Here is a 25554-nt window from a genome sequence, read left to right as displayed (position 1 = left end):
ATTTTACAGCGAAACGAATCTTGGATAAAAAAAACCATGTTAGTTTTAGTATTAGATTTAGTTTCAGCTCGTAGTCGGCAGCGAGGGTAAAGAATTTGCCTTTAGCTTATAAGATATTTTAGACCATAAGGCATTAGATTTAATTGGCTCCGTAAAAATATAAATTGTACTGTGCCGTGTCAAATAAATGTTGTGTGAACAAAAAAAAAAAAGAGCAAAGATTGTTGGTAAGTAGTAGCACTTATTTTACGACAATTACAGTTAGACACTTGCGCCAGTCCGTAGGTCGTCTTCCACCTGATCGATCCATCTTACCCGCTATGCACCTCTCTGTCTCGTCCCTGACGGATTGGTTTCAGGGACCATCTTAATCGGCATCCTTACAGGTTTCGGTAGGTTGGGTATGTCACCTACCGAAACCTGCCAAGCTTAGTGGTGTGGACTTTAGATTGTTCCCCAAGCAGTGCCTGTAGTTCGTGGTTCATTTGCCTGCTTTATGCTCTGTTCTAAATCTGCATTCCACCGAAGATGGTACGCAAAACCTTTCGGTCGAAGAACGCAAGGGTTCGTTGGTCCTTCACAAGCATAGTAAAGGACTACCGGTCAGATCAGTGTCCTGTAGATGGTTAACTTGATACGGTGGCGAATTCTAATCGATCGGAGCGTCTTCCCGAGACCAAAGTAAGCGCCATACCCTGCTATTATGCGCTGATGAATTTCTCTGCCGATATCGTTGTCGGGAGTGCGTTCTCGTGCAGTGAGCCCTGGTACACGAACGCGTCGACAGGGCCGGGTTTAGACGGTGGGGGGCCCAGGGCAAATTTGTTTGTGATGTTCTCTTTGCTAAAAACATTTAGAGGTAACGTTCTGGAAGGCGACGAGCAAAAAAAAATTGGTCGCCCCAGGACTAGGAGGGCCCCTTGAATCGGGAGGTTCGGGGCATTTGCCCCCTTTGCCCCACCCCCTTAAATCCGCGCCTGCGCGTCGACCACATCGATTTCATCACCACCAACTTGAACTCGGGGTAGGAGATTAGCTCTGTCTTCTCGTGAATCTCTCCTTCCTTTCATGTACTTCGTCTTCAATGCATTGATGACCAATCCAATCCGTTTGGTTTCGGCCTTTAGTTCATATCCGCCATCTTGACCAAGGTCCGAGCTACAATGTCGATATCGTCGGCGAAACCAAACAGTTGAACCGACTTTTAGAATATCATGCTACTCGTGCTAATCCCCGCTCTTCTAATGACACCTTCCAGGGCAATGTTAAACAGTAGGCACGAGAGACCAGCACCTTGCCTTAAACTTCTTCGAGTTTAGAAGGGACTCAAAAATGCCCCCGATACTCGAATTACACACATCACTCGATCAATCGTCGCTTTGATTAACCGTGTTAGTTTGTCCGGAAATTCGTATTCGAACTAGATGATGTGTGGACACTCTGTTTTCGCGGCATTCCTGCATAATATCTGATCCGCGAATGGGTGCGGGCACCTATGAATCTCGCTTGGTAGTGCCCCACGAAGTGCTTCGCAAATGGTGATAGTCGACGACAGAGTATTTGAGAGAGCCCCTTGTAAGCGACATTGAGCAGAGTGATTGCCCGATAATTGCAGCATTCAAGCTTGTTACCACAATACCATCCATTTACTCTTGCGGTACTCGTTCTTTCTCCCAAATATTGACAATGACCCAGTGCAAGTCTAGCCAGTGTTTCTCCACCGTACTTCAACAGCTCGGCGGGAAGTTGGTCCACTCCAGCAGCTTTATCGTTTTTCGGCCGGCCAATCTTCTCCTTCACCTCCAGGAGATCGGGGGCTGGAATCTTTTCGTTTTCTGCTCATGCACCAAGATCAGTTGCCATATCGTCCTCACTCTGCTGTATCGTTGTTCAGATGCGCATCGAAGTGCTGCTTCAACCTCTCGATCACACTTGTCGGTAGAGGGGTTGCCGTCCAAGCTCCTGCAAATATCGCCTTGCGGTACGTAACCTTTACGGGAGCTGTTCAGCTTCTCGTAGAACTTCCGCGTGCCGTTAGCTTGGTACAGCTCTGCCATCGCTCGTATCGATCCTTTTGCTGGCGCTTCTTCTTTCGGGGGACTAAGGTATGGCTGTTCCGTGCCCGCCTGTATCGTACTACGTTTCCTCTCGTGCGTGACCCAGATTACGATTATTGTAAGCGGGATCGCAGCGCGTCACCTTCGTGCCATACAAACTACGGTTGTAAGGATTGTGGTTTAAACCGTACTGACCGCTTTTTGATTTCGTCCGGCCGACGTCCTACCGTCCATATGCCGAAAGCTACAAACCAATTTATCCAGAACAGATACTTTAAGAGGTAGTACACTATAAACCAATAACCGCTGTGAGCAAATGGTATGGTCCTAAATTCTCTGCATCAGCACTGCCGCGCATAGCATGTCAGTCCCACCTGCATTTTCAGCAAGCCGAGAAAAACGCGTTTTTATATGATTTTATAACATTGCTTCTTACGAGATGGGACAATATGTTTGGATGTTTTCCAGCAGTTTTTCAGAACAAAGTTGTTGAGCTCACCCATTGTTACGAGACTATGCATTGTTAGCTACCATTTACGCGTATTAACTCAATTTTACTGAAAATGCAAATGGGACTGACTTGCTATGTGCGGCAGAGCACCCCTCTCTCCTAACAACTCAGTTCAATGCGCGGCAGACCGATAAGGCGGACCAAGACTTTCCGTTTCCTGCCTGATCAAGTCTTCTAGCTAGTGTCCTCGCTAATGTGGAGGTCTTTGCATCTTGACGAGAGATCAAAGAAGTTATCGCTTAATAATACAGGAAGGTTCGATCTGTCTAGTTATGCAACAGTTTCGAGACTAACCATAAACTTTGATTTTATTCAATTCAATTTTCCTTAAATCGTTAAATCGTTAAAAATCTGTCCACGTTAAGTAAAAAAAATATGGACTGACCCACAATTGTGCACCGCGAAATGTAACATTACTACAATTATGGGTCACTATACTTATTGCACTCTCACGTAAGTTGATGTGTTTTGGTAATGTCTAGTGGCACTAAAATTTACAAGAATGGTTAAAAAGCTATGATTTTTCAAGGGCAGCTATTTATAGCTTACGGGCAGCACTTTTTTCGCTTTTATCGCCCAGTATTATTCTACTATTGCAGTTATCAAAGAAGCTAATGTGGTAACTTGATAGCTTTAGGATCATGTTTTTTTCATAACACGAGAGATATTCAATTGTTGGCTTCTTAAGATCTTCATATCGAAAATTACGTTTAATTTCGGTAGCTGTGTATAAGTTTTGTTGTAATAACCCAAACACATTGCGTACTCTGGGGCAGGAAAAGTATTTCTGTTCGATAGTTTCAGTAGCTGCAACAACGCAGTGTATACATTGGTCGCCATCCGTGCTCCGAATATTGTTCTGCAGCCTTCGATGTGGGACTTTTTGGTTTACGCACAGGTAGAGCGTACTACGTTGAATAGGTAGTAGATTACGATTGTCAATATTTTTCTACGCTCGACACCAGTTGACTGCTAATAGAAACTGGTAGAGAGGATGGTAATCCGACGGATGTTGGTGCTGAGGTGGTGTTAGATGGGGAAACTTTTGAAGTAATCGAAAAGTTTATTTAACTGGGTACTAAACTGTACAAGAGTATCACAAACCACCCGAGCATACGACCCTGGATCGCAGCTTGATCCTCTGCAAAACTTCACAGTGTGGCAATGGTATTCTCTTCTAGCGACTGGTTGGCTGATAGCATCGGGTGACAAGGCTGGCAATCGGGTGACAATCTATTGTCATCATCATCATCATTAGTCTTCAATATTATCATATAGGTACAACCGAAAGATAGCAGGCGGCCACGTGAGTGGCACTCTCATCCTATCACTGGCAAGGAAGCTGGTCAACTTCACAAGGAGAATCGGGGATAAACTTGCTCAAACTAACCCGCTGCGTTTGGTTTCGCCTTTTCCAAATGGTGCTATAATTAATTGGACACAGAAGATAGTGTGCTGGTAAATCCGCTTATCCGGTCGGGAGCGAGAGGCTGTGTAGTGCAATTCACCAGATTATCCTAAGGGTATGGTCTGAGGGACAACTAGCTACGGACTGGTTGGAAGGACTCATATGCCCTTTCTACAAGAAGGGACATAGACTCAACTGTAGTAATTATCGAGGCATAACCCTCCTCAATTCCGCTTACAAAATTTTCTCCCGTATCCTGTTCCAGTGACTGAGGCCGTTGCAGGAAGCTATTGTTGGAAAATACCAATGCGGTTTCGAGTGGGGCGATCTACAACGGACCAGATGTTTACCTGGAAACAGATCCTCGACAAGTTTTGAGAACACAACTTGCAGACACATCATCTGTTTATTGACTTCAAGGCGGCGTACGATACAGTGAAACGCAACGAGCTGTGGCAAATAATGGTTTCCAACAAAACTAATTAACTTAAACTGTTATGTGCGACGCTTGACGGTTTCACATCATGCGTCAGGACAGCGGGTGAATTTAAGGACGCGTTTGTGACGTTAGATGGTCCGAAACAAGGTGACGGGCTCTCAAAATGGCTGTACAACATAGCTTTGGAAGGTGCAATACGAGAAGCAGGTGTGCAGAGGAGCGGCACCATTATCACGAAGTCCCACATGCTACTAAGCTTCGCGGACGACATTGATATAATATGCGTTAACCGTAGAGCTGTTGAGGGGGCCTTGACGGCTCTCAAAAGAGAGGCTGCGAGAGTTGGACTTACCATAAACACTGCCAAAACGAAGTACATGGTGGCTGGCAGAGTTCTGCGGTGGAGATGGATAGGGATACTTTCGTAGTGGTAGACGAATTTGTTTATCTTGGTACTCTCGTGACATGTGATAACGTGGTGAGCCGCGAGGTGAAGAGACGGATTGCGGCAGCGAATAGGGCTTATTACGGATTGCGTAGCCAGCTTAGGTCCCGTAGCTTACAGGTCCGTACGAAATTCGCGCTCTATAGGACTCTGATCCTCCCGGTGGCACTCTACGGACATAAATCGTGGACGTGAAAAGAGGCAAACTAGAAAATGGGACGTGGCGCAGAAGCATGAATCACGAGCTGTACGAAGTATACAAACATGCTGATATTGTCAAGCGTTTAAAACACGACAGGTTGCAGTGGACTGGGCATGTAGCTATAATGCCGGAAGAATGACCAGTGAAGACTATATTTAGCAGAAATCCGGTTCGGTATTGGATCGATAATCGGTCTGTCGCCGTAAAAGTAAAGGTAGTAATGAATTGGGGAAGAAATTCGATTTCATATAAGTGCTGATGATAAGCGGCGCATTACATTTCAGCACTGGCAGATGCAGTTTGAGACCACTATATTTATTACGGTGTGCTAACCAGTGCATCGGGACAGTAGAACAGGCACCACGAATCACTGGAAAGGACAGGATGGTGTTTAACAATGTCATTTTTTGGTGCAGTGATAGACTGCGGGGTGGAGTGTCCAAAAATTACGTTTTGTCAGATATTCTGGAGGCTCAATCGGAAAATGATTGGTTATGGTGTAACAAAAAATCTTTTGTATGGCGACAACAGTGGATAATGTTCAGTCGTTGGGCTAATTTGAGTTTAATGAAAAATAAAATCAATTTTTCATGTTTTTTTATTCTAAATTGATTTTATCACTTAAAAATCTTGTTAAACCGAACCCAAATATATTTTTTGCGCATCCTCCGGAATCCAAACTAACAGAAAAAAAAATGTTTCGGCTTGTTGTGGCTCGAAATTCAATGTTACAAATTTTTTAACTCTTCTGAAAATTTTTAATTTTGGTGTTTTCTGAAATTAAATCTTTAAAAAGCGGACCAAACTTTACGCTAGCAACCAAACTATACCATATAAAGATGGAAAATTTTATGAAGAAAATCTTCCTAGAAGACATAAAAATCCTATCTTGAATCGTTGTTGAGCTATTCGAGTTTTTCTATGGAAAGAATGTCGTAAAATAGGATAATCTTTAGTGTGTGCAACATCGAGTCAACTTATCAACGAAAACGTCGTATAACCATCGCCTACTAGGTTTGATTTTTAGTTCAGACAAGATTTTATAGTGGATAAGTGAGCCCAGTTCTCAGTACTATTTATTCGAATCCTCTGTTTTTATTATTTTTGTATGAATGCAGATGCAGTGAATCAACTTTTCAAGTTCACAAATCAATAAAAATATCATCCATCCAATTGTTCGATTATTTTAGCTGTTTATTTACGTTATAAATAAATAATGATTGACATTATTTAAATAATCAACAACAGATGACTTGACCGAGTTATTCTGATATTTATGGTTTTTAGCCACGGTTAACAAAAGTTTTTTTTTTTATCAGTTGATGGCCCGAAATCATTTATGTCTCCTGCCAGCCCTAGTGCTCGTTCTGCGGGATCGTTTACTACACACAAATTCTCGCATTTTTCTTTAATTTTTATGTACTCAATATTATTGCTCCAATTTTCAGGGTCTTGTTTAACCCAGTGCCGTTTTTAGACAGTCTTCAATTGAACCTCTAAAAAGCTTCAATACGAACTTTAAAAATGTTTATAAAGCTTCATAGTGTTTTTTCGAAGTCCGTCTAAAAACTAATTTGGGCACTAGAGGGTTAAGTAGGTCGTTTGCCTCTACTTTCAAAATTTCGAAAAACTGGAGCGACTGGTCAGTGACAAAATATTCAAACTGAAATTCCGGTTTGAAGTTTTTCACTCTAAACGTGTTCTTACCATCACTCGGTTTAGATTGAAAATGCTCGTAAACATTTTTCAGTTTATATCGTTACTGACCGCGTTGTCGAAAAATGCCAGGCAAATACTAATCTCCGACAAATACCATGGGTGGTTTGTGATCTTATTATATGCAACAATACCAGTACTCTCAGATACTGTTTTTTTTATCCTCACGAATAAATGGTAGAAACTTGATACCTTTTGTTCAGAAGGAAGATGTGTCTTGGACAATTTCTTTCGGGAATCACCTGTTAAAATGTCTTTTTTAACTTTAAGTTTGGGCAACATCGTTCAGGCTTCAAGGAACGATAAATACTAGTTAATCTGCAGTGCCTACTACATTGTTACAGATTCAAACAAACTAATGTCGCTAAGCAGTCGTAATCAAGAATGATTGACTCGATGTTGCATACACTAAAGATTACCCTATTTTACGATATTCTTTCCATAGTAAAACTCGAATAGCTCAACAACGATTCAAGATAGGATTTTTGTGTCTTATAGGGAGTTTTTTCTCATAAAATTTCCCATCTTTATGAGGTATAGTATGGTTGCTAGCGTACAGTTTGGTCCACTTTTTAAAGTTTTAATATCAGAAACCACCAAAATTAAGAATTTTTAGGAGAGTTAAAATATTTGTTGCAATGAAATTTGAGCCTGAACAAGCCGGAATATTTTTTTTTCTTTTAGTTTGGACTCCGTAGAATGCGCAAAAAATATATTTGGGTTCGGTTTTGCAGGATTTTTAAGTGATAAAATTAATTTGAAATAAAAAAAAACCTAAATTAATCCACCTAGCGGTCAGACTCAGCCTTTCTCATTCAAACTTATTATTTGTAAAAATAGATTTACATGAATGCTTTAATCCAAAACGGTATATTCTCTCTTTGGGTTCTATAATATTGATGTTGTAATTAAAGTATAAAATATGCAATTTGACGGAATGTTAGTGCTTCAGAAATAGCGAAATATAAGAAATGACTCTTATTTCGAACAATTTAATCACGAGCGATACCGGGAACGTTCAAATAGTACGATACCACATTCATGTTGAGGCCATATATATTGATCAAAGCAGCTATAATGTTAAATAGTCTTTGAATTTCTTTTCTTTCCAAAACTTTTGAACAGCATATAAAATTGTTATGAAGTTTGTTATTTGTAAGTTTGAGAGATGACTCGTTTGTATGACACTAGTTATGTTCAAATAAGTCGTGTAATACTTGAGATAATAGACTTTCGTTTTTTTACAAATTAAAACATAACGGTTCACGGTGCTCCCACAGACCGTTATTATAAAATAAAATGCACTAAACAATTTGATTACACCATTCGATTCGGTCTTACGTCCAGAATCTCTGGTCAAATTTTCAAAATCATCGTACGGTACGTTTTTGAGTAATGCCCTTTTGAAGGTCGTAAAATACAAAAAAGTGATATAAAAACGACGAAATACTTATTGTAAAGCACGTTTTCAACCACCATTTAATGAAATAACTTCCAAAATAGTTTCTACACATTCCAAGGGTTATATTTCAAGACATGAACAATTGGTGAAAAGATTTATTTGAAAATCCCACAGTGCACAGTGGTCTAAATTCTTAAAATCATGATCACTTAGATTTGACAGTGGAAAATTGATTTTATGTACTCAATGTCTTCAGAAAAATTGTTTCATTGAACAAGGCCTTACTTTTGGCGTTTTTAGTTTTTCGATCGATCCACCTAACAGTTAGATAAAAAAAATATTTTTTCCAATTTTCAATATACCAGATAGCTTTCTTCAGCAAAGTTGTGGAAAATTTTAAAAGAAAAACAATTGCTGAATACTATGATGTCCTATCTGTACGTTGGACACTACGAAATAGAGTTTTTTGTAGAACACTTCTCCTTAAATAAGTTTTTTGTCTATAACTTTTTTTATTTTTGTCAAAACAATAAATTTCATAGAGTCTTGAGAGAATCTTAGTGGAATGAATGAAATCTTAAAACATTTTGCATTGTTTTGACCATTACAGACAAAATAATAGACAAAAAACTAATTTTGAGGAGAGGTGTTCCACGAAAAACTCTATTTTGTCGTGTCCATCGTACAGATAGCAATTGTTTTTCTTTTGAAGTTTTTCACAACTTTGCTAAAGGAAGTTATCTGGTATATTGAAAATTAGAAAAAATATTTTTTTTATCTAACTGTTAGGTGGATTGATCGAAAAACTAAAAACGCCAAAAGTAGTAAGGCCTTGTTCTATGAAACAATTTTGCTGAAGACATTGAGTACATAAAATCAATTTTGCACAGTCAAATCTAAGTGATCACGATTTTAAGAATTTAGACCACTGTGCACTGTGGGATTTTAAAATAAATCTTTTCACCAATTATTAATGTCTTGAAATATAACCCTTGGAATGTGTAGAAACTATTTTGGAAGTTATTTCATAAAATGATGGTTAAATACGTGTTTTATAACCTGTATTTCGTCGTTTTTATATCACTTTTTTGTATTTTACGACCTTCAAAAGGGCATTACTCAAAAATGTACCGTACGATGATTTTGAAATTTTGACCAGAGATTCTGGACGTAATACCGAATCGAATGGTGTAATCAGTTTGATTGGTGCATTTTATTTTATAATAACGGTCTGTGGGAGCACCGTGGGTTGCTTAAGTTTGATAACAATCAAATGAAAAGGGAACGTATGGGGGAGCCAAACTTTGAAACCACGTGTTCAATCATAATTCATCAGTTAACCTTTAACTATCCCGTTCATTCGATATCAATATTGTTCAAATCTGTTGTGTAGTTTCTAAGATAATGAAGTTCAGTGATTTTCACAGTTTTCACAGATAAAGGAGTCTCCAGAACACGTTTCTTTCTGTAACTTCTGAACCATGTGTTCAATCTTCATAAAATTAAAAAGTTGAGGGTTTTTAGGTCGCCCGTTCATTAGAAACCAATTTCGTTCAAATCGGTTGTGTAGTTATGAGATATTGATGTTTCGTGATTTTTACATTTTGATACATAACCTCTAAACTAGAAATCAGATTACAAAAAAATTCAATAGGGTCTTATAGGGCAACTAGACCTTTCATTTGCAATTGATTTCATTGAAATCGATTCTGCCATCTGTGAGAAAATCGAGTGAGATTGGGAGAGCGTTACACACACACATACAGAAAATGCTCAGCTCGTCGAACTGAGTCGAGTGGTATACGATATTCGGCCTTTTTGAGCACATTTATACCTTTAGTTTTTGCAATTATTGCTATACCTTTCTAGGAGAAAGGCAAAAAGTGAAATGATAGAAATGAATTTTAATTTCAACTTCAATCCCGAGCAAGGCCGCAAACATTGAAATAGTAAAATATTAAATTTAAATGATGTTGAGGCCACATATTTTGATCGTAGCTATAGTTTTGAACAGTCTGCGGGTTTTGTTTCTTTCTATAACTTTCAAACCACATGTTCAAACATTATGAAATTCATTGTTTAAGGGTTTGAGAGCCCATTTATTAGAATTCAACTATGTTCATAGCTTCTGAGATATAAGAGCGTTTTTCACATTCTGACGCAGCGCCAAAACTAAAAGTTTGATTACAATGAAATTCAATAGCAACCTAAGCGGCAAATAGACCCTTCATTTGACACCAGGATAGAAAGAATCGGTCAGACCATCTCTGAGAAAAGTGAGTGCGAAAGAAAGGTGCACATACACACGCACACACCCACACACAAACATATACACCTATACATGCATATATGCAGAAAATGCTCGATTTGTCGAACTGAGTTGAGTAGTACATGACATTCGGCCATTTCAATCATTTTTCTACCTTTTAATTAGCCAGTGATCGTTAGGAGAAAGTCAATATGTTTACTTTCATTATGTGATTTCACATTTTTATGAACAACGGACACAGTTACAATCCGATTGCAATGAAATTCAATAGCAACTTATGGGGCAACTAGACCTTTCATTTGACACCAATTTTGTGAAAATCGGTTCAGCCATCACTGAGAAAAATGAGTGAGTTTAAACAACCTCAGGATAACTTTTCTTTACATAACTTTTGAAACATATGTTCAATCATAACGAAATTCAAAAGTTAAGGGTTCTGGGGACAGCTCAATCATTTGAAACCTGTTTTATTGAAATTGGTTGTGTGGTTTCTGAGATATTGGTGTTTCGTGATTTTTACATTTTGATACATAACCTCTAAACTAAAAATCCGATTACAATGACATTCAATAGCAACCTATGGCGCAACTAGACCTTTCATTTACAATTAATTTTATGAAAATCGGTCCAGCCATCTCTGAGAAAAGTGAGTGAGAAAAAAAAGTTGCACATACACACACACACACACACACATACACACATACATGCATACATACAGAAAATGCTCAGTTCGTCGAAAGAAGTCGAGTGGTATATGACATTCGGCCATTGGGACCACTTTCATACCTTCGGTTTTTCCAGTGATTGCTCTACCTTTCTAGGAGAAAGGCAGAAAAACATGAAAAATTGATTTTTTCATAAAACTCAAATTAGCACAACGACTAAACATTATCCAGAGTTGTTACCATACAAAAGTTTTTTTGTTACACCATAACCAATCATTTTCTGGTTGAGCTCCCAGACTTTTTGACAAAACGTTATTTTGGGATACCCTAATGGGGATACTTTCGAAGTGGTTGACGAATTTGTTTATCTTGGTACTCTCGTGACATATGATAACGAAGTGAAGAGACGAATTGCGGCAGCAAATAGGGTTTATTACGGATTGCGTAACCAGCTAGGTCCCGTAGCCTTCAGGTCCGCACAAAATTTGCGCGCTATAGGACTTTGATCCTCCCGGTGCACAGTGTGGCGACTCCATACAAAGGCTGGCCAAGCAAAAAAAAGTGTCGACAAATGCGACGAAAACTTGAAAATTACATAATTTTGGGGCGCCGAACACGAATTTTGCATCAATTTTTTGTTTGGGGCCGTCCACAAAACACGAAATCCAATTTTTAATATTTTTTGGAACTTTTTTCCTTTTTTATAGAATTATAAGATCGTTGACCACAAGAAGTGCCACCGGGCGTCCTCCCCATTGAAAAAAATAAGTTTAATTTATGGATTAACTAAACAAATTTTGCCTAATATATATATATATATATATATATATATATATATATATATATATATATATATATATATATATATATATATATATATATATATATATATGTATGTATATATATATATATATATATATATATATATATATATATATATATATATATATATATATATATATATATATATATATATATATTTTAATTAAACTAAAACAACATAAGTAATACAAACTAATTACAAATTGAAAATGTCATCATCATCATCATCATCATATCTGGAATTAGGCAAATTTTCTGTGATGGAAAGAAAAAAATACACGAATAAATCAATAAACATCATTGACCAAAAATAATAATTCCAACAAAAATAACGCCATTCCTCAGTTACTCGAAACTATATAACTTTACATCCGTAAACTTCCCATAGTTTTCTCTTCGCTGTCTGCAGCCCATTTCATCTCAATAAATTTCCCTGCTTGTGGATGGATGGGCATAGTCAAACCTTGGATGTTCTTCCCGGGTGGCCAGGACTGTTGCCCGGTGGAACTTCGATGCTTTAGAGGGTGTTTCGGAATAATTTATTATCTCGCTACAACGCGCAACGTCTCGACGTCGACGACGCTGACGATGACGACGCCACGGCCCGGATGAGCAACCGCAACCGAACAGAACAAAAAGTTGGCCCATTTTTATTAATTGCATTTTCCACTTGAAATTATGCACGCCCCATTTCGGGCCCAACTGACCGTGCTCCAGTTTTTTCGGGTTTTTTGTCTTCTCATTCTGCGGTCCACAGTTTGTACGTACGCCTCTCGCTAGTAGTGGCGAAAGCATCCTGTTCTTTTCCCGAATGCTAATGCCGAAAACTTTCGCGGGACTTTGTATCTACACTGGAATGAACATTCTTTTCCAACATAACGTACTTTCTGATCCTGTGCATTTTTGTGTGGTTTGAGGAGTTCCGTCCTTAAATGGTACAAAATGGAAAATGTATCGTTAACATTTTACTCAGTTTTAAAAAGCAATTATTGTTTTATTTGGTCAATCAGCTAATTGAAATTTTTAGAATTGTTTTCCAAGTATTTGAATTTAATGCTATTTAATGATTTTTTTTTGAGTTTGGATCCTTCGAAGGCGTTTTAAACTCAATCGTTTAATCGTTTTAGCAGTTTTATGGTTCTTCCCTTTCTCCGAAAAGCCGTTGCTGATGATGGAAAGTTTTTTTATGATTTAAAGGTAATCAAAGTAAATGTTTCGAAGATAATCTTGAGAAAAAAAACTTAACAGTGTTTTCAGGTTCCAGCATAAATACAAACTGTTGCTGGTAATTTTTCATGCTAATACTTACGTACTGGCTAACACTCTCTCTCTCTCTCCGTCAAATCCTCGCATAAGTTTCTTTCCTGAAAGAAAACATCAGAAGGAGTTTTTTTTAATAAGATTCCTTTATTTATTCTTTTCCTCTACCCGAAATAATGACATCATTTAAAGTTTGGAGATTTTTCGTCTGTCTGAATGCTCCGAGATCCTGTCGGTTGCTTTTAAGTTCGTGCCATCGCCAATCTTCATGTCTTATCTTTTAGTGTCTGTTTTGACTCTTTCGAGGGTTCCCTTACGTTCTAAAATATGAGCACGTAATATCAACTTTTGACATTCTTACAATCTTACTGGGCTTACGTGGCTATTTATATGTGTGTGTGTGTTTCTGTACCGGGGGCGTGCGCATGTGTGTAGAATGAGAAACTGAAATTTATTTATTGATGTTTTTTTTCTCTGTTGGTTTTATTTTCTGTTTCTGTATTCTATCAGTTCGCGAAAATCTTACTGCCTTTAGCAAGGTGTATGACAACAATAGCACGCGCGGTGTGTGAAAAAGGTTCCTTCCGCTATCGCATCGGGGCAAAGTTAATGCTGCTGCATAAATCCTACTTTCTTCTGTTCCCAAACCGGTTGTTGGGCTGAAATTTGCGGGGATTTGTTTTCTATACGGAATGTGTACTGTGGGTTTATCTTCACGGTTCGATTTCTCTCGCTTGTCGTAAATTCAGTATGCTTTCACATCTAGATTCACATTTATACACTATGTACAGGGTAAGGGGGCTTGGGATACAGGAAATAGGACTGGATTTGTGAGTAGAAAATAAAAAAAAAAATTATTAGATTATTCGGAAAGAAAGGCAAAGATTTTGGTTGTGCTCGAAACGCGAATTTGATTGGCACGAATTGTCCGCTGAGTCGCAATTGCTTGACACCATGTTCGACCGGGTATAAATCAATGCTTACATAAATTAACTTTCCTCTGTTGCTCTCACATCGTCATCACCGTCACCCCGCTTCGCTCTATCGATCCAATCAAGCGTGTCCCACAATCCTTTCCGATAAAGGCCATAATGCTCTTCCGATCGAAAACTTTACCCACTCAATCTCTGTATTCTTTTGTTCATAATTCAATTACACTTAATTTCCTGCTCTCTACGCTGCTGGCGGGCCGCGCACAGATAAAGCACTGCTGGCGGCCGGATTTAACGATCATAATCGTTATTGAAGCAAGTGTTTCTGCGGACAGAAAACTTTGTCCGAGTGGGTGTGTAAGCTGCAACTGGAGAAAGAGAGCGAGAAAAAAAAAAACTGTTTCCGAAGTGATTTTATCGGCGGATGCACCGTGTTGACCGAAGAAGAAGTAGGCTAATTGGAATAAAATATAGTTCGAAAGTTCCGCCAGGACCCAGATTGCGGATCAAACTGCATGCGTATAGAGTTGGGGAAAATGGTTGTTAGGTCAAGTTATAAATCCCTCTGATATAGGTTTATCCTAACAACTTTGGAGCAGAGGTCCGATGATCGCTTACACTTTTAGTAGCTTATGAAGTTTCGACGCAGGACTACGTCTAACCAACAAATTTGGAATTCTTTCGCACTGCATGAAACGTTTTCTTACGTAAGATTTCATTCATCTTTAGTTAAGAAAAAATAAGCACATTTTCGTGGTTCAAATACTAGACGATTTGTGTTTGCTATAAGATTTGTTATTGGCATCACACGGCCACAAATTTGTTGAATTTTGTACATTTCACTATTCACGCCATGGATAAGGGTAATCAAACTGAAGCATTTTACTGATTTTAGTAGGACATTCGTTAGAGTTGACATCCCTCTCTTGCTTTTCGAAATATCTTACTTACGTCATACTTGATCGACAGAATACAAGAAGTGACGTTCAGAAACAGCATATGATCCGTAGTAAATGTAACATTCGGTGTGCCACAAGGGTCTCATCTAGGTCCACTACTATTTATCTTATTTGTAAACGATGTAGAGCATATTTTAGGCAAGTTGAATGTTTTGGTATACCCAGATGATATGAAACTTTTCCTCGAAATACGCAAAGGCTCTCAGCTTGAGGAATTTCTACGTGGAGTTGATAATTATCACACATGGTGCATCAAGAGTCAGTTGGAGCTCAATGTGGAAAAATGTATTTTCATTTTTTACCAGGAAATATAGAATAATACATAGAGCAATAACTTTGGGCATGGAAACAGTTGAAAGGAGCAATCAAGTTAGAGATCTAGGAGTTACACTCGACTCCTAATTAACCTTTGTTGATCATTGTGACAACATTATATATAAAGTAAGTAATATGCTAGAATTTATAAAAAGGTTTTGTTTGCACTTCAAAGATCCATATAAATCAAAATATTATACATCACGCATGTAGGGCCCTACTTGAATTTTATGGCATACTTTGGTCGCCATATCATAATCTACATTAAGATTGGAGAGCGTAACATACACTCGCAGAAAATGCTCAGTTCATCAAACTAAGTCGAGTGCTGTATGTCTTGTGGCCCATTGGACTATTTTTGCCTTTCTCCTAGAAAGGTATAGCAATCACTTGCAAAACCGAAAGTATAAAAGTGCTCCAAAGGGCCGAATGGCATATATCACTCGACTCAGCTCGACGAGCTGAGCATTTCCTGTATGTATGTGTGTGTGTATGTGTGTGTGGGTGTATGTGTGTGTGTATGTGTAGATTTTTATTCTCACTCATTTTTCTCAGAGATGGCTGGACCGATTCTCATGAAATTAATTGCAAATGAAAGGTCTCGTTGTCCCATAAGCCCTTATTAAATTTCATTGTAAACGGATTTTTAGTTTAGAGGTTATGGTTCAAAATGTAAAAATAATGAAACATCATTATCTCAAAAACTACACAACCGATTTGAACAAAATTGGTTTAATATGAACGGGCTACCTGAAATACCCTTAACTTTTGAATTTCATTATAATTGAACTTGTGGCTCAAAAGTTATAACAAGAAACGTGTTTTGAAGACTACTTAATCTCACTCATGTTTCTCAGAGATGGCTGAACCGATTTTCATAAAATCAGTGTCAAATGGAAGGTCTAGTTGCCCCATAAGACCCTATTGATTTGTTTTGCAATCGGACTATTACTTTTCCTGTTATGTTTGAAAATGTGAAATCCAGCTATGAAAAGGAACATATTCCGAAGACTACTTGAACTCACTCACTTTTCTCAGTGATGGCTGACCCGATTTCTACAAAATTAGTGTCAACTAATAAGTCTAGTTGCCTCGTAACACCCTATTGAATTTTACTGTAATCGGACTGTAACTTCGTCTGTAAAGTACCGAAATGTGAAAATCACGAAACTTCATTAGCTCAGAAACTATACAACAGATTTGATCAATAATAATATCAGATGAGCGGGCTAGTTAAGGGTTAACTGATGAATTACGATTGAACACGTGGTTTCAAAGTTTGGCTGCCCATTTCATTTGATTATAATTGAGCTTTAGCCATCGTTATGCATTAAATTGTTAATAAAACAATGAAAGTCTATTATTTTAAAGATTACATGACTAATTTGAACATAACTAGTGTCATACGAACAAGTCATCTCTCAAACTTACAAATAACAAACTTCATAACAATTTGATATGTGGCTCAAAAGTTATGGAAAGATAAGAAATCCAAAGGCTATTTAAAACTATACCTGCTTTGATTGATATATGTGGTCTCAACATAATTTAAATGTGGTTTTGTACTATTTGAACGTTCCAAATTCATTGATTCCTTGCGATGTGTTTAAAGTCTGCAAATGCACGACGAATCGGCCATAAGATATGAACAAAGTCAAATAACAAATCGTTTGAAATGAATGGTTTTATCGAAATGACAAAATCGTCGACTTTTGGCATTTGGCGCCCTAATTCTGAATGTATTCATATTGGGTGGTATTCTGTCATTATCAGCAGATTCTCTAGCATCAATCTGACACCGGAAATACCCATATTGGGAGGTATTCAGTTATTTTGGTTGTTTTCCAGAAACTATCAGTGGTCGTCTTTAAATTCAAAATGGTGTCAAGGGTCAATGTTTGGTTTCTATGCATCATCTCGATTACGGAAATATCCATGTTGAGTATTATTTGGTCATTTTCGACTGTTTCCTATAAGTTGCCATTTAGCGATTCAAATGGTGCCTGAGGTCAATTGTTAGCTCATTGCATCATTCTGGTTCCAGAGATACTCATATTGGATGGTATTTGATTATTTTAGGCTGTTTTTCACGAACCGGAAGTCGCCATCTTGGTTTTCAAAATGGTATTTAAACTAATTTCTGGCCTCTGAGCGTCATTCTGATTGAAGAAACACCCATATTGAGTGTAATTCGATCATTTTCCGCTGTTTCCCAGGAACCGGAAGTCGCCAACCTAGAATCCAAAATGGGGTCTGTGGTCGATTTCAGCAGCTGTGTATCATTTGTTACCACAAAAAACATTCACCTGCCAAATATGGTTCCTATTAGTTGATTAGTTCGCGAGATGTGCAGAAATTTGTGCAGACACATGTGCTTCCATAAGAGGGAGGTGCGTCGAACCATTATGGACATATTTATTACCCTTTAAAACATCCACATGCCAAATTCGGTTCATTTGCTTGGTTTGTACTTGAGTTGTGCAGAAATGTATGTTTCATTTGTATTGGACCCCTCCTTTCCAGAAGAGGGAGGGGTCTCAAACTATCATAGGAACCTTTATCGGGACCAAAAGCCCCTACATACAAATTTTCACGTCGATCGGTTCGGTAGTTTTCGAGCCTATATGGATCAAACAGACTGACAGACCGGACTACATTTTTAGATGTATAGATTACAACATCAATATTTTAGAACCTAAAGACCCAAGTAACCAAAAGTTCGGATAAAAGTAGAATTCATAGACTAATCAGCCAATCTAACGATCATGAATAGAATTCTATTCAGCTCAATTTTTAAGTAATTAACCGTACTTTCAAGTTTGCATTTGTTGAATAAACTTCGAGTAGCATGCAGAGCAGCTTCTGAACCGAACTAGAGAGTTCACATTAAGTTCGGTTAGGGCGCTGAACAGAGCGCTATTCAGCTTGAAAAGAAAACTTCAAAATACTAAAAAAAAAATTAATTTGCAATTTTTCAATTCCCTCACTTCATCATTCGTGTTGCTTCAATCCCTTGATAATCATTTACTGGAGAAATTTAGAACAGAAGAATAATGTCTGATATATTTTTTGCAACTTACTACACAAGCTTCGAACTCGAGACCACCCTCTTTGAAGCCGAGGTTCTTACCACTGCTCCGTTCCCGCTATATGAGATCAGCATCGATTTTACTCGATGTACTGATTTCTCTTCATTACCTATACGTTCATAGCTAGGAACATACCGGGTCTCTCTTTCAGCTTGAAAGTACAGGCGGAACCTCATGCGAATTAGGAAGTTCAGAAAAGGCTGACGCGGAACTTTTTCTGAACTTTCAAGTTAAGAAAAAGTACACGCAGAGCGCAATGTGAACTTCAGTCTGACAGTTCTCTAGTTTGTTTTGATTTTGCTGTAGTTCGTTGGTAATGTAATTGAAAAAGGTTGTGTACGCAATATTTTTCTTCCAAGCGTTTATTGAAAATTTCTTCTGGTTAGCAGGATATACAAAATATGATAAATGTTCAAAATCAATAAAAACTTTTTCGGTCTCTAGATATGCTGTGTGCCGCAGTCGAAACGAACAACGCCTTGGGACACAGGGAACTCTCGGTGGTGCCCTAAAAAAGGATCCGGACCTCCAAAACCGGCAACATCATGTTGTGGCATACATAAAAACCTAAATTACCTATAACCTTACCTATTATAACCTAGCAGTCAGACCCAGCCTTTCTCATTCAGACTTTTATTTGTTTGAATAGATTAACATGAAATTCAATAGCAACCTATGAGGCAACTAGACCTTTCATTTGACACTAATTTTGTGAAAATTGGTTCAGCCATCTCTGAGAAAAATGAGTGAGTTTAAACAACCTCAGGATAACTTTTCTTTACATAACATTTGAACCATATGTTCAATCATAACGAATTTTAAAAGATAAGGGTTTTGGAGACAGCCCGATCATTTGAAACCAGTTTTATTGAAATCGGTTATGTGGTTTCTGAGATATTGATGTTTCGTGATTTTTACATTTTGATACATAACCTCTAAACTAAAAATCCGATTTCAATGAAATTCAATTGCAACCTATGGCGCAACTATACCTTCATTTGCAATTAATTTTATGATAATCGGTCCAGCCTTCTCTGAGAAAAGTGAGTGAGAAAAAAAAGTTGCACATATACACACACACACATACACACATACACACATACACACATACATACATACATACATAAAATGCTCAGTTCGTCGAAAGGGGTCGAGTGGTATATGACATTCGGCCATCAGGACCACTTTTATACCTTTGGTTTTTCCAGTGATTGCTATACCTTTCTAGGAGAAAGGCAAAAACACCCAAGATTTGGGCAAATTGCTCAGGGATGAAAGTGTCTAACGGGAATCCACAGCTGACATCCGGTTAATTTTTTCGTTTGACCTGCACATTCATGGGTATCTAAATTCATAATTGTTTTCCTGTAAGGTAACAAAAGAAAGTGTTTAGATAGAGAAACCTTTATTACCTAAACCAAATATTACCTATTGGAACCATAGCTTTGTTTTCTTTTTGCCAATAATTTAGATAATAAAATTCCGATGATAATAAAATAGACCGCATTTTTTTATTGTTTTTGAAAAACTTTTTTTATCACTAATCCTGAAGCAAACTTCACTTTTGCCAAAGTAGAGTAAAGCACGAGTCAGAATTTAACATGAACTTTGAAGTGGAAATGAAGTACGACATAGACTTCTCCTGAACTTTCGTGCTGATTAATGGTACGGATAAAATGCTAACCGAACTTCAATTTCCGGCGGCTTAAAGGTTCACGTGTGAACTTTGTGTGAATTTTAAGGTTCCAATAAAGAGAAGCAAGCAGCTTCTACTGAACTTTCGTGCTGATTGGAAGTACGGATAAAATGTTAACCGAACTTCAATTCTAAGGGTTTTGAAGTTCACGTGTGAACTTTATGTGAACTTTAAGGTTCCAATAAAGGGGAACAAGCAGCTTCTCATGAACTTTTAAGTTGCTTTCAGGTGTTAACGGTACTTTATTTAGTATGAAGTTTAGTTTGTGAGTAATGTGTCTTGTTGTTCAGCAAGAAAGTTCCGCGGAACCAAATCCGAACCTTATGTGAACTTCTAAGTTCGTTTGTTAAGTGAAATTCGAACTTCTGGTTGCTTGGGGAGTGAATATACATTTATTGGATTGAAGCGTTCATGTAAATCTATTTTTACAAATAAAAGTTTGAATGAGAAAGGCTGGGTCTGACCGCTAGGTGGATTAATTTAGGTTTATATTATGTTTTAATGAATTTTTTTAGCCTTTCTGACAGAACGAAAATCACAAAAAGAAGAATCATGAGAAGCAGAATCACGTGAGACAGATTCCATTAAAAGAGTAGAGCAGAATTTCAAATGAGCAATTGCAATTCTCGCAAAGAAAAACACCTTTCTGGTGACGCGAAGTATTTAAATACAATATATTTATGTGTCTAAATGATTGAAAGTAGTGAAAAAATGAGAAAACCATTTTGTTTAGTGGGATGGACCTCTGGGGAACCTAGGGGTCGAACGTTATTTAAAAAGTTGTATTTTGAGCAATTCTTGATCTATTTAATGATCTATTTCTCTTATATTCGACAAACAGCATTTGGTTTGGAGAAGGAATGATAAAGCTTTCATTTCGATTGAAAAAAAATGGAAGGTTATATCTGACACACAACCGCATTATTGACGTAGGACAACGAGGAGCTCTCATTCATCAACACACGACACAGTGAGCCAAACAATGGACAACTACAATTACCATGTTCCTAATCGATACTTGCTAAGGTCATTAGTTTCAATTTCATCACCGCTTTAATAGTCTAATAGTACTAAGCGATGAAAGTTTTTTTATGACATCCGAGAGCGTCCCTCTATGACATTAGTGGTATTGGCATTGTTATGGTCACTAGTTGTCGACGCACTTCTCAACAAGCTTTCACAGCTTGGTTACGAGGTCATTGGATACGCCGATGACATCGTCCTCATCGTCAGAGGTAAAGATGACGCAACTCTGAGCCGAATGCAAACGGCTCTGAATACCACCATGTCATGGTGTTTACAGGAGGGTCTAAGCATAAACCCCTTAAAAACAGTCCTAATTCCATTCAGTCGACGAAGGAAGATCTCCATCACTCCTCCAACACTGAATGGGGTCAGACTGGGCTTCAGCAATGAAGTCAAATACCTCGGAATTATTCTGGATAAGAAACTGATGGTCTGCACAACTGGATCATGCCGCTAAGAAAGCGTTCTCGGCGATCTGGGCCTGCAGAACTCTGTTCGTTAAGACCTGGGGACTGAAACCAGACTTGGCACTCTGATCTTATAAGACCATTACCCGACCAAGCCCTAGTGTGGTGGCCTAAGGTGAACGAAGTGACTGCGCAAGCCAAACTCAAAAAAGTTCAAAGACTTGCATGTCTTTCGGTTACCAGCGCTATGCGAACAACTCCAACTGCAGCCATGGAAGCTATGCTTTGCCTACTACCTCTACATCTTCATGTGAAAAAGGAAGCAGAGCTTGGCGCTCTAAGGTTGCAAAGGAGGAAAACTATACTTGAAGGGGACCAAATCGGCCACCTTCGCATACTTAGGGAGTTCAAAATAACTCCGCTATTAACCACAGTCTCCGACTGGATGGTCGACAGGACCAACATGGATATTCCATATAGAGTGATTGAAACAAACCGCTCTATGTGGAACAATGAAGGGCCTAATCTTCCACCTGGCATCGTCAGTTTTTATACGGATGGCTCGAAAATGGGATCCTCAACGGGATCCGGTATATACGGACCCGGTATCAGGGAAACATTTTCCCTGGGCAAATGGCCTACCGTTTTTCAAGCAGAGGTAAACAATATCGCACGCTTAGCCTTGGGGCTAATAGTGGTCTCGATCAACTAGATTAGTTGAGAGGATTCGTTATCGATATTGTTTTTTTGGCACATTTTGCATGTGTAGGATAAGTACAACGATACACCGTGCCCCAGTGCTGAGTCGAGAAAATTTCCAGCTCGAAAAGATCCTCGACTCGATCGGGAATCGAACCCGATATCACAACCGTGTGGGAGAGCTAGCCGACCGACATCGCTAACCACAGAGCCACGGGGATCAAGCAGAGGTATATGCCATATATATCTGCGCAAAAATATGTCTGAAACGCAACTACAGACATGCGAAAATCGGTATATTCTCGGACAGTCAAGCAGCACTACAAGCTCATAAGTCCGTCAAATGCGCTTCCAAACTTGTTTGGGAATGCTTTGAAACTCTACGGGAACTCTCCCGGCAGAACTCAATTTTTCTGTTTTGGGTGCCCGGACATTGCGGAATCGAGGGTAATGAACACGCTAACTACCTAGTAAGACAGGGATCAGCTCAGCGGCTTATTGGCCCCGAGCCGTTTCTGGGTACGTCCAATTCCGCTATCAAAAGCGAACTACTAACTTGGGAAAGGCTAGAAATAGCATCCCGATAGCAACAGGTACAGGGTTGTAGACAAGCCAAACAGTTTATCTATCCGAACCCTGCAACCGACAGAAAGTTACTTAGTCTAAATCGTAATGAACTACGGATAATCACGGGACTCCTCGCCGGACACTGTCCCGCTTTTTATCATTTAAAGAATATCGGCGTAGTGTTGAACGACACCTGCCGATTCTGCGAATCTGAACCAGAGAGTTCAGAGCATTTGCTTTGCTCTTGCGAAGCTCTTGATTCCTCTAGGTACAACTTCTTAGGAAGCTACCTTTTAACTCCATACCAAGTGTGGAGCTCTAATCCCAAACAGGTAATTAGTTTCATCAACTATGTTGTACCTAATTGGGGTACAGGCTTACAACAAAACAGTTCTACTCCATCAATGAGTACGAGCAATCCGTAATCTGTGCACAGCAATCGGGGCCCGCTACAAAAGACAATCAGCAAGAATGTCGCAGTGGCATTTCAGTACCCAGTGCCTTTCAGGCATACAGAGAAAAAAAAATAAAGACAGCCGAAAAAAAAATAAAGACAGCCGACAGATAAAATATAATGCGACTATAACGTTGCCGTCTAGTTACCCATACACGAATGTTTTTGACGTGGGACTACGTTTTTGTTTTCTATACTGGCAAATGTTGCGTCAGATTTCAAACGATAATAACAGCATAACCAAATGATGGATATCAATAACCAATATGTTATTGGATAGATAAAATGTAGAACAGTTTTTCAATATGCTAGTTATTACTATTGTTTGATTGCTCTGCGCTGAAAAATAATAAAAAGTGCCAAGGGCAAATTTACGCAAACAAGAACCAATCACATGCGAGTATTCGTAGCACAGACAACATGAATAGACACCAACCATTCCCTCTGATATTCTCTTTATCTACATCATACATTTATCTACATCAAAAGAAAAATTAACAGAGTCTTCCCGTCACAATAGGTCAATTTATGTTTGCTTCCATGCACTTTGATTAATTTGATGTCTTGAAGGTAAAAGTTTTTCGAAAGGTTAGAAGCAACCCTTTCTTCTTGAACAATTTCTAAATCTGCTGTTAGAACGTGATAAAAACTGTATGTGGAGCAGAGCGCCGTAGGTCTCTCTATGATTGCAGCGGTACACTTATATTCGTACATTTCTACAGTGTTATGAAAATAACTGCAAAACAATGACAGCAAATTTTCAACGGATCCGGCTCTCATTGTATTGCACAGCTCTCTCTGCTCCCCACACATTCGGTAAACAGTCCGACAGCAACTGACGACAGCACACATGCAACTCCATACGGGCTGTTATTTTTCATCTTCTTATGTCTGTTGGTATTTCCAAGCTGTCGAAAATGACAGCCTATAATCTTCCGACATCCTTCAACACGAATCCGAGCCGGATGTCAGGTGATTATGATTCACGACAGTAAGGCCGATGAAAGAATGAAAGAGAGATGGTGCAAAGAATGTTTTTTTACGTGGGGAACAATATCAACAATGGAAACGGTTTGCTTTGTATTCAATATGCCACCGGCCAGTGAAGAAAGAAGAAACGAAAAAATGCGAGTCGATGACAGCCGCAGCCGATCAGCAGACTGTCACACTGAGCAAACTAGGCTGTCATGTCCGAACGAACAAAATACATGCGCAAGAATGAGCTGTCGTACGCAACACAAGACAGTTTCTTTGCCTTGTGTAAGCTGTAGCTGTATGTGAGCTCTCATGAACAGCTCATGCATGAGGCTGTTAGAGTGAAAAGAGAGAAAAGTCGTCAGTATAGTGTCGCTCTCCAGTCATTCTTCTAAGCTTGCCTGAGATAGACTAGCACAACATGATCTTCCGCTACACTCTCCCACTCTGCGAGAACATACCAAGCCAGGGGGTACAATCTATATGAAAAATATCGTCAAGGGGTACGCGGACATAAAAAGGTTGAGAACCGCTGTTTTATATTGATCAGTCTTCAGAATAAAAATAAACTGCCTATCTCTTGCTTCAGAAGGCAGATTGGAAATTAACGCGCGCTGCGGATGTTGCATATGAAGCACATACGACTAGACAACTTTCTATTCTAATTACTACTTTTTCTCATATATTCATATATGATGATGTTGCTCTTTCTCTTATTGTTATTCGAAGCGGTCATAACTCTACTTTCTGTTCTTTGTCGTAGAATTATGTCTTAATGTATCATCTTGAGAAAGGGTGCTAAACTAGAATCTGAACATAGGGAGCGTCACGAAAATTTCAAAAGCCTGAGTTAGTTTTATTTGGATTTCCTTTATTTCTTGTAGTAATCGGTTCAAAAACTAGTTACACTTCTACCTACCTTCTACCATTCTGAATTTATAATGCAAACTGTTCTACTATTTGAAAATGCAGAGCCCTCTTCCGAACGTGGATATACAAGCCCAAATACTACCCAGGATGGGATTAGGGTAATGTTCAAAGGCCAAACACGACCCCAGACGCCTGGAAAACAGTCTGATATGTCAGAATTCAACCCAAAACTGAAATATTAGTATTTCTGTATTCGCTCAGAGACTAGGCGGTATCAATCAAATACTACCTGATGTGTTTTACGGAATGAGAACGAGATACCTGAAATCTGCCCTGGTTGCAATTTTTAAATTCAGATTTCATTCATCT

General features: G+C 38.6%; 1 protein-coding gene across 4 annotated transcripts in view; it reads right to left on the bottom strand.

Annotated features, from left to right (window-relative positions):
• The window catches only part of LOC129727508 (connectin-like), a 507752-nt gene that overhangs the window by 11679 nt on the left and 470519 nt on the right, over positions 1-25554 (bottom strand). The window contains exon 6 of one of the 4 annotated variants that reach the window (XR_008728548.1): positions 13246-13300. The exons of the other annotated variants lie outside the window; for them this stretch is intronic. The gene's annotated coding sequence lies outside the window, so the exon portion shown is untranslated. The remainder of the gene's footprint in view (positions 1-13245; positions 13301-25554) is intronic. 4 annotated transcript variants of the gene reach the window in all.

Source organism: Wyeomyia smithii, chromosome 3 (genome assembly GCF_029784165.1).
Source record: "Wyeomyia smithii strain HCP4-BCI-WySm-NY-G18 chromosome 3, ASM2978416v1, whole genome shotgun sequence".
Taxonomy (NCBI): domain Eukaryota; kingdom Metazoa; phylum Arthropoda; class Insecta; order Diptera; family Culicidae; genus Wyeomyia; species Wyeomyia smithii.
The sequence above is the reverse complement of the archived record's forward strand: the minus strand, read 5'-3'. Positions and strand labels throughout refer to the sequence as shown.